The sequence below is a fragment of the Macaca mulatta genome, chromosome 14 (assembly GCF_049350105.2).
Source record: "Macaca mulatta isolate MMU2019108-1 chromosome 14, T2T-MMU8v2.0, whole genome shotgun sequence".
NCBI lineage: Eukaryota > Metazoa > Chordata > Mammalia > Primates > Cercopithecidae > Macaca > Macaca mulatta.
This window is the reverse complement of record NC_133419.1, coordinates 21622227-21632642: the sequence shown is the minus strand read 5'-3', so window position 1 is coordinate 21632642 and position 10416 is coordinate 21622227.

Genomic DNA, 10416 nt, shown 5'->3' with positions numbered 1-10416 from the left:
AAAAATTAATTCAAAATGGTTCACAGGTCTAAATATAAGAGCTAAAGCTATAAAACTCCTGCAAGAAGACATAAGGGTAAGTCTTCATGACCTTGGATTTGTCAATGGTTTCTTAGATATAACAACAAATGCTCAAGCAACTAAAGAAAAAAATAGATAAATAGATAAACTAGACTTCATCAAAATTAAAAGCTTTTGGTTGGGCACAGTGGTGCATGCCTGTAATCCCAGCACTTTGGGCGGCCAAGGCGGCAGATCACCTGAGGTCAGGAGTTCGAGACCAGCGTGGCCAATGTGGTAAAACCCTGTCTCTACTAAAAATACAAAAATTAGCTGGGCATGGTGGTACACAACTATAATCCCTGCTACTTGGAAGGCTGAAGTGGGAGAATCACTTAAACCTGGGAAGCAGAGGTTGCAGTTAGATGAGATTGTGCCACTGCACTCCAGCCTGGGCAACAGAGTGAGACTCTGTCTTAAAAAAAAAAAAAAAAAAATTAAAAGCTTTCATGTGTAGAAGAGCATTATAAAGATAGTGGAAAAAAAAAAAACCCACAAAATGGGAGAAAACATTTGCAAATCATATATCTGGTAAGAGTCTAGTATTTAGAATATATAAAGTATTTAGAATATATAAATAACTCTTACAACTCAACAACAAAAAGACAAACAACCCAATTTAAAAAAATGTGCAAAGGATTTGACTGACATTTATCCAAAGAAGATATATAAATGGCTTAAATATCCTGTGAGTTTTGTGCCACTGTTTGGTATTGAATATTGCTGGGACTAGTCCTTTTGTGAGTGACTTGATTGTTTTTTTTTTTTCTGTTTTGGCCTGGCTACTCCTCTGATAATTTTATTAGGAGTCTTGGATTTGACTGTCCTAGGACAACTTTCCCTGGCACATCTATTATCTTTTAGTTGGAATCACATCTTTGGTTTCAGGAAAGTTACCTTCTATTTCTGAAAATTTATTGAATTTTATTATTTTGTTTTTCTTCTTTAGAGATTCCAATTATGTCTATGTTGTCTCTATTTTGCCTTTTCTTCCATATTTATCATTTTCTCTCTAGGTAACAAATCCACTTTCTTCATTCTATCTCATTATATTCACTTTTCTATTCCTAGCCTCCATTTCCATTACAGTGCTAAGTTCTCCTTCCAAGTGCATTTTCATTTCTGAAATTGTTTTGTTTGCTCTTGTACTTCATCCCTCAGTTCTTTCAGTTCTTTTCTTTTTTTTTTTTTTTTTTTTGAGATGGAGTTTCACTCTTGTCGTCCAGGCTGGAGTGCAATGGCCCGATCTTGGCTCACTGCAACCTCTACCTCCCAGGTTTAAGCTATTCTCTTGCCTCTGCCTCCTGAGTAGCTGGGATTACAGGCACCTGCCACCATGCCCGGCTAATTTTTTGTATTTTTAGCAGAGACAGGGTTTCACCATGTTGGCAGGGCTGGTCTCGAACTCCTGACCTCAGGTGATCCACCTGCCTCAGCCTCCCAAAGAGCTTGGATTACAGGCGTGAGCCACCACGCCCGGCCTCAGTTCTTCCAGTTTTCATTTCATCTCCCCATAGTCTTTCTCTCCCATTTCTTTGCTGATTTGTTTTATACCCACTTTGCGGCTTTCCTTCACAGAGGTAATTGTTTTGTGAAGATTTATTAATCCACAGAACACTGTTTGGTCAGGTTTTTCATCTATTCCATGGTAACATTTTTTTTTTTTTTTTCTCACCAGCGTTCTCTGTCTACCGGGCTTTACTGACCTTTACCACAATTTGCCTTTTTAGTATATTTGTATTGATTCTGTACTGACTCAATTTTTAAAATTATATGCCATTGAATAAGTTGGATTTTCATCCCCAGCTATTGGTAGAAGTTTCTTTCAGGGAATGGAATTTTGCCAGCACTTTCTGAGATCTGCTGCCACTGGGCTATCATGCTATTTTTTCTACACATATGTTGCCTCACCCACTCCAGCCAATCACAAAGAGGCTTCCATCTCTACCCCGTGCTCCTCAAATCTGTAGCTTGTGTTATACACAGAGGATCTCGGTTTATTATTATTTTAGAGCAGTGGTTCTCAACCAGGGGCGATTTTGCCCCTCTGAGGATATTTGGCAATGTCTGGAGACATTTTTGGTTGTCATACTTTGGGGTGGGGTTGATGCTGCTGGCATCTGGTAAGTAGAACCCAGGGATGCTGCCAGACACCCTACAATGCATAGGACAGCCCCCACAACAAAGAATTATCTAGCCCCAAATGTCAGTAGTACCAAGGTTAAGGAACTCTGCTTTAGGGTGAGACCCTGCAGGGTGAAAGTATTTTTGCTAGAGGTTTTTTGAAATCAGCCACTCCCAAGCTGGCTCACTATTCAGCATCCCCCTGAGCCCCAGTCCCCTACCCACGACCCCACACCAACACAGCCCTGCGTCCCCCGCACCCCGCAAGCAATCTGTGCACTTCACCTTCATGGCTTTTGTGTGAAACCTTTGCTTTTGCCCGTCTTTGTGTGTTGTTGAGTTTGTGATTTATATAATGGAGTTTGCATTATTTTTCTGCTTACCTTTTTGCTTTTTGAACATCCAGGAAAAGAAGAAGGAATGTGCTGCCACTTGCTTTTATTTTCATGCCAAAATCTCTGGAGGGATACTATCCTCTAAAACTTCAGCTTGAAATGTTTTAATTTAATCAGGGATTGTGAATTCAGGCTTCGAAACCACTGACAGCCCATCTGGGATTATGAATTCTCAGGGAAAATGCTTTTACCCTCAACTTAGTGCTGAGATTTCTTCGTAGATTCTTGTGGGGATGGCGAGTGGTGAGATTCACTCCTAGTTTTTCCCTAACCCGACAATGGAGACTGCTGGAGCTTCAGCTTTGTGCAGGCAGTAGGATGGGGTTGCCTATCTTGGGTGGGCTCTGGGAAATGACTCCTGTGTCTCGCATCTCTATCAGCCCATGAGAAACAGAGCTTGGGCTTACATGATTTGGCAGATGCCCTCTAGGTCAAAGACCCTTCCTGCCTTGCCTACTCCCCTTAGATTTCTGCTGTCACTTACTTTTTGGCTTCTGAGTGTTCCATACTTTCTTGCCAGATTATTAAGTAATTTTAAAAATTTTCTTATTTGAGACTGGACACGGTGGCTTACACCTGTAATCTCAGCACTTTGGGATACGGAGGCGGGCAGATCCCTTGAGGTCAGGAGTTTGAGATCAGCCTGGGCAACATGGCAAAATCCCATCTCTACCAAAAAAACAAAAACAAAAATTCGCACAGCGTGGTGGCAGGCGCCTATACTCCCAGCTACTCGGGAAGCTGAGGCAAGAGGATCACTTGAACGCAGGAGGTCAAGGCTGCAGTGAGCTGTGATTACGCCACTGCACTCCTGCCTGGGTGGCAGAGTGAGACCCTGCCCCGTTTCAGATAATAATAAAGAAAAAATTTAAATAATTTTCTAATTTTAAACAGCTTTTTAAGTTGCTTTCAGCATGGGAGGTCAGTTAGCATATCTCTTCCACTATACTGCCCCAAATAGAATCTCTGCCTTAACTTTTTAAGCCACTGTTTCCTCATCTCCAAAATGGGAATAATAACAGGGGTTATCTCAAACATTTTTTACGAAGATTAGTGAGGTAGTATATGCAAATCACGCAGAACAGTGCTTGGCAGTGAGTAAGTCAGTAGAAACTAACTACATTGCTAGCTTCTCCCCTTCTCTTCTTCCCAGTCTCTTCTCCCCTCCTTCCTTTCTCCCCGTGGTGGGAGAGAATCCTGAGTCAGTGACTCCCGGGTTCCCAGGGCTCAGCCCAGCAAGCCCTGCTGACTTCGGAGAGCCTGCCAGGATCCCACCTCCTGTCCACACCCCAGCTTCCCACTTCCCTGGTGCTGGTCCCCAGGGCCCTGCCGCTCAGCCTGACAGAGCTTTCTCTGTTTCCTCTTGTTATTTCCTCCCTCACTGGAAACGGGCCAGAAATAATGTTTCTCACCATCAGCATCCGTCCTCAGCCAGCCAGAAGCAACTGTCTGCAGAGACGCACAACACCCTGAGTGACTTTCCAGTTCTCCATCAGATCTCTCTCCCCTACACACACCTTATCCCTGCCCCTCTCAAACAGGTATAGGGGGAGGGTTGGAGTTGTTCTTGATTTTTTTTTTTTTTTTTTGGTAGCTTTTAATTTTTAAATGATTTCAGATTTAGGGCCAGGCTTGGTAGCTCAACCCTGTAATCCCAGCACTTGGGAGACTGACGTGGGAGAATTGCTTGGGCCCAGGAGTTCGGGACCATCCTGGGTAACATAGTGAGATTTCATCTCTACAAAAAAATTTAAAAATGAGGTGGGAGGATTGCTTGAGTGATCCTCATTATAGTAAGGATTTTTTTTTTTTTTTTTTTTGAAACAGGGTCTTGCTCTGTCTCTCAGGCTGGAGTGTAGTAGTGTGATCACAGTTCCCTGCAGCCTCGACCTCCTGGGCTCTCATGATCCTCCCACCTCAGCCAACCAAGTAGCTGGGACTACAGATGCATGCCACCACTCCTGACTAATTTTTTATTTTTGGAGAGACAGGGTTTCGCCATGGTGCTCAGGCTGGTCTCAAACTCCCGGGCTCAAGTGATCTGTCCACCTTGGCCTCCCAAAGTGCTGGGATTACAGACGTGGGCCACCATGCCTGGCCTATAATAAATATTCTGAGAACATACGTCTCATTCCTCCTCAAACTTCTACCTTATAGTTTTAGCAACCAACAACAATTCTTCCTGAATCAGTTGTTACTAAGATATTTGCCAATCTGTGATTTTTTTTTAAACCCATCATTTTCTCTACATGTTTTAGTCGGCATTCCAACATACTGAAGAATTTTCCTCCTCCCCATTTATTTATTTGTGCATTCATGTATTTATGTTGGTATGGACTCATGACTTCCTGTTTTATGTAACACCTTATCATTGTTACTGTCATGATTTATATTGAGGCTTAAGTTGTCCTGGACTTGGTCAGTGGGAGCCCAGTAGCATTTTAAGCACCTTTCCTGCATCTAAGGGCAGGGCTTATGTTTGTTTTGCTCACTGCCAATCCCTAGTTGCTAGCACAATACCTAACATATTCTTAAAGAATGAATGAACCCTTCTATAGAGAACTGCAATGATAATGGTAACTTCCATAGATTTTCTGTAGGAAGTAGATTAGCTATAACATATTAAGTTCTTAGAAAACCGGTAACATAGCTGGGCACAGTGGCTCACGTCTGTAATTCCAGCACTTTGGGAGGCCAAGGTGGGCAGATCACTTGAGGTCAGGAGTTTGAGACCAGCCTAGCCAACATGGTGAAACCCCATCTCTACTAAAAATACAAAAATTAGCCGGGCATGGTGGTGCATGCCTGTAGTCCCAGCTACTCAGGAGGCTGAGGCATTCCAGGCTGGGTGACAGAGCAAGACTCTGTCTCAAAAAAAAAAAAAAAAAAAAAAAAAAAAAAAAAAAAAGAAAAGAAAAGAAAAAAGAAAATAAAAGAAAAGAAAACCAGTAACATTAGTAGCTAATATTTGTTCTCCAGTTACTATGTGCCAGGTGCTGTTCTAAAACTTTAGCTTGTATTTATTCATCACACTGATCCTATGAGATAAGTAACATTGTTTCCTTATTTCACAGAAGAGAAAACTGAGGCTGAGAGGGAGGAAGTATCTTGCCCAAGGTCCCTCAGGCAATAAGCAATGGAACCAGGATTTGAAACCAAGCCTGTCTGCTCCAGAGCCTGCATTCTGACCACTGTGCCATATTGCTTCCAACTATGTCATGTGAGAGGGACAGATAAACTATTGAGTATGAAATAGGAAGGATTTTGATAGATCGAGGCTGGAAAGACATAGGAGGGGTCACCCTGAGGATGTCACACAGATGATGGAGTACAAGGTGTGAAGGTCCTATCCCCTGAATTGTCCTGCCTACTCAGCTCCCTGGGCATCATCTCACTGACCGAAGCTGTCCTCTGCTAGCGAGGCCCTTCCAACTCCTGTGCTGCTTTCCACCAATTCTGCTGCCTCTACCCTCCCTCACTCTGCCAATAGCTCAGGGTCACAGACTTCACCAGTGCTCCCTGACAGTTAGCTCCTGACCATTCGTCGTTGACTTTCACCATTGACCTTCTCTTAGCACTTACAACTGGTACAATTTTATAGTTATTTATTTTATTAGTCATTTTATGTCTCTCTACCCTGATAGACTCTGAGCTCCGAGAAAACAGCATGTCTACTTTTGTCATCCTTACGTCTCCTGGGTCTACCTGACATACAGTGGGCACTCAGTAAATACTTGTCGACTGCATGAGTGACTATAGACCTTCCCTTTCTCCTCCATTCCTACATTGACTTTTCCCAAGAGTCCTGTAAGAGAGTGTCCCCAGATATAAAGAATGAAGGTGCCATTGATGGTTCAGAGAAGGAAAGGGTCTATTTCCAAAATCCCACACCAGACAAGGGGCAGAGCTAGAACCTAGACCAGTGTTCACACCACCTTGGCATACTCATGTCCCCCACTGCCCCTCACTCAGTTTTTATTCCCAGCCCTATAGAAACAGCTCTGGGCTTCTGGAAACTCATGAAAGGGGACTCGAAGGGTAATTAGTTCTCAGAAAATTGAGGTATTTGGATTCCTAATACTGGTCTTAACATTTATGTGATGGACGTGTTGTTGGTGATTCATGCTGATACCAGGAGTGGCCTCAGAACGTGTCTAAAAATGACAGCTACGCTTGGCTGCCCAGTCCTGTGGGTGACTAGAGGAGACCTTTCTGTGAAGACACTCGTACCTCCCAGGGAAGGCTGGACCTGCCTGTAATAGTATGGTTCAGGGCTAACCCCAGCAGATTAGGAGATGTGCTTTAAGGGACAGGTGATTTACGGCTGTCAGGAAAGGAGCTTCTGTATTATGTTTATCGATAAGGCCAAGAAGAGGGTGAATATCAGTTAAAACAGATCACTTATAACCCAAGCAATGACCCAGGGTCAGGGAGGGGGCACCAGGAGCAAGTTTCTGTGTATTAGAGTCACTGAGAGAGGCTGGGTTTGAGGGCTCACACCTGTAATCCTAGCACTTTGGGAGGCTGAGACAGGAGGATCACTTGAGCCCACGAGTTTGAAACCAGCTTGGGCAAGATAGTGAGACTCCATCTCTCTCTTTTTTTAGAAAAAAAAATTTTAAAAGAAAAAATCACGGAGAAAGCTAGTTAAATGCAGATTCTTGGACCCTGCCTCAATAATGCAAAAACACAACTTCTATGATGAATTTTTGTCTTTGGTAAGCATTTATCCATCCAAAGTGATGCTGATGTGCACTGGAGTTTGAGAAACAATGTTTTAGAGGGAAGACTACATAACATGACTTGGAATGAAACACATCTAGTGCCAAATAAACAGGTGTGCATACAGGTTTTGTGAAATAATCCAACACTATTTTAGGCAAATAAGTAATTGTTGTGTAATATGTTCTGTGCACAAAATGATTTTGAGTGGTAGTTTTAGTGTGAGTGTTCCATTTATGGATTCCATATGCAAATACATCATGTGTTTTTTAAATGCAGATGCTCTGTTCTTTGGTTTTTTTATATATATATATATATAAATATATATATATATATCCTGGAAAAGAAACCTTAGTATATGTAATAATAGTTTGCAAGGTCATACTGCTTGATCAGATACCATCCCCATCTTGGTCTGCTCTCAACCCTTGTGGTGGGCTAGGGTAGGGCAATTTGATTGCATTGATATACAAGAGACCTTCCAGGCCAGGAAAGAAAGAGAACCATCTAATGAAATGGAAAAGGTGGAAGAGCATGAGATGGTTTCAGTGGGTATTGGGTGAACTGTTCTTAAATCTCCACTTAAAGAATGATGATTTGGAGGTAGAAAGTCTTAAGGATAATTCACTCCTCCCGTTTATCCTGAAATAGGCAATGTTACAGAATTCTGTATTTTTCATTTATTAAATGCAACCCCCAACTCTAGGACTTTTCATCTTAATCTTCCTCCAGTGGATATATAAGATCATTATAACATGAGGAATTTGGAAGAGCCAACACACTAAGGTATTGAACTGATCCTCACCAGGATGAAAGCTCCCTTCTAGTGAATGTCACTAGCCTGTGATAGAGAGCGAAGGCAGAGATTCTTGTCTCTTTTCTTCACTGTGGTGCTCCCAGCACTGAGAACAATGATGCTTGGCAAATGGCAGGTGTTTAATAAATATTTGTGAAATGGCTGTCATGAGATTCCACAGGCAAAGAAAGTTAGGAGGAGACCTCAAGATGTATACTTTTGAATTTAGAGTGAGAATCACATTGACAGGCTGATTTCTTGTGGTAGCCAGCCATATTCATGGACTATGACTGCTGTAATTCACCACGTTGGCAGGATTGGTTCGTTTTGGAGGCTTTGAGGGAAAATTCACTCCGCACCTCTTTCCTAGTTTCTGGGGGCTGCTAGCAATCCTTGGCATTACTTGGCCATCTATGCGTATCACTCTTTATCTCTACCTTTAACTCCACTGGTCTTCTTTGTCTGTGTCCTCTCTTAGGGCATTTGTCATTAGATTTAGGGCCCACCTGGATAATCCAGGATGATCTAATCTTGAGATCGTTAACTTAATTATGTTTTCAAAGACCCCTTTTCCAAATAAGTTCACATTCACAGGTTGTAGGTGGATATACCTTTTGTAGGGAGATAGAGGAGCAGTGGCACCATTCGATCCCCAACACCAGCCTTCAAGATGGCCCTAAGGATCACTGCATGCTGAAACATTGTTCTCAGTGCTGGGAGCACCACAGTGAACAAACAGACTATTTATGTAGTCTGTTTTCACAGTGTGCAAGTGTTGACCTGTGTGACCAGTAGAATACAGCCAGCTACTATGTAATGAGCAGCTCTATGGAGAGATCCACATGGTAGAAACAAAAATCTATGGCCAACAGCCACATGAGTAACCTTGGATGCAGATCCTCCCACTCCAGGCAAGCCTTTAGTTGACTACAGCCATGGCCAATATCTTGATTGCAATCTCATGTGAGACTCTGAGCCAGAATCTCCCAAAAGAGCAGCCCCCAAATTCCTGTAATACAGAGACCGAGAGATAATACGTTTATTGTTTTAAGACACTAAGTTTGGTGTAATTTGCTGTGCAGCAATAGAGGAAAAATGGAGATTTTGGTACTAGGAGTGGGGTGTTATCATAAAAACTACCTAAAAATGTAGGAATGGCTTTGGAACTGGGGGGTGGGCAGAAGCTGGAAGGACTTTCAGGATAGTGTTAGTGACAATCTAAATGTTCTGAAGAAACTGTTTATAGAAGCATTGTACCTTTTGTGGAGGCTGCCAGTGAGGGCTCAAAAAAAAAAAAAAAAAAAAAAATGAGGAGAATCCTACCCAAAATTGGAGGAGAGAAAATCCGTATTACGTAGAGGCAGGAAGTTTATCAACACTGTTAAACATAAAGAAGCAGGGACTTGATACATTTGATAATTCTAAGCCTGTCCAGATGCAAACAATGATAAAAATAAGAAATACATTTGAGCAAAGATCAAATCAAGGTACTGACTTAAAAAAAGGGCTAAAAATGAAGTATAGGATATGACTTTCAGATCTTTTGTTAATATCTCAGAAGCATTTAAGGAGGAGCCTCAAAATACTATTCAAGCAGACAGAATGTCCTCTAATATTTTAAGGTGCCTGACAGATTTACTCAATCAAATGATATAGCTACTAAGAAGCTCAAGGGTGTTGTGTCTCACCAGAAGCCCAAGGCAGAGAAGGGTTTATCTCAGATTTGTGTGTTTGACTTTGTATAATAGTGTAAACCCTAATAAGATTCACAAGAGACCCAGGCAGCTTTTAAGTTGGTTTTATCAGGAAAAACACCACTCCCTTGATCTGAAAAGGACAGAGAATGTACCAAATAAAAAGAAGCATTTGGGCTCTCAAATTTATACAAAGCTACTGATCTGCAAACATGTGCTGCCTGCCATAAAAAGGAAAGGATGACTCAGAGGGTGGAACTAGAAGGTGCAGCCAAGGGCCATGGAGAATCGCTTCTTGACAGGAGTAAGACCAAGTCTTAATCAAGGAACCTACAACATTTGCCCAGTCTGGATCTTAATTAATTAATTAATTGCTATGCAGTGACTCCTTTGTGCCTCTCATTTTACCTTTTTTGAATAGGACTGTCTATAGTTGTTATTCTATGCCTGTCGCATCATTGAATGTGGTGTGTATAGGGGGCAAGATAATTTTTCTCTGTAGTGTATCAGTCTACAGATTGAGAAAACTGTATTCAAGCAGCTATCCTTAAAGAACTACACCCTAGAAGCCTCATCTATACCTGGACTTGATTTAGATGATGAGATTCTGAACTTAAAGCTGATG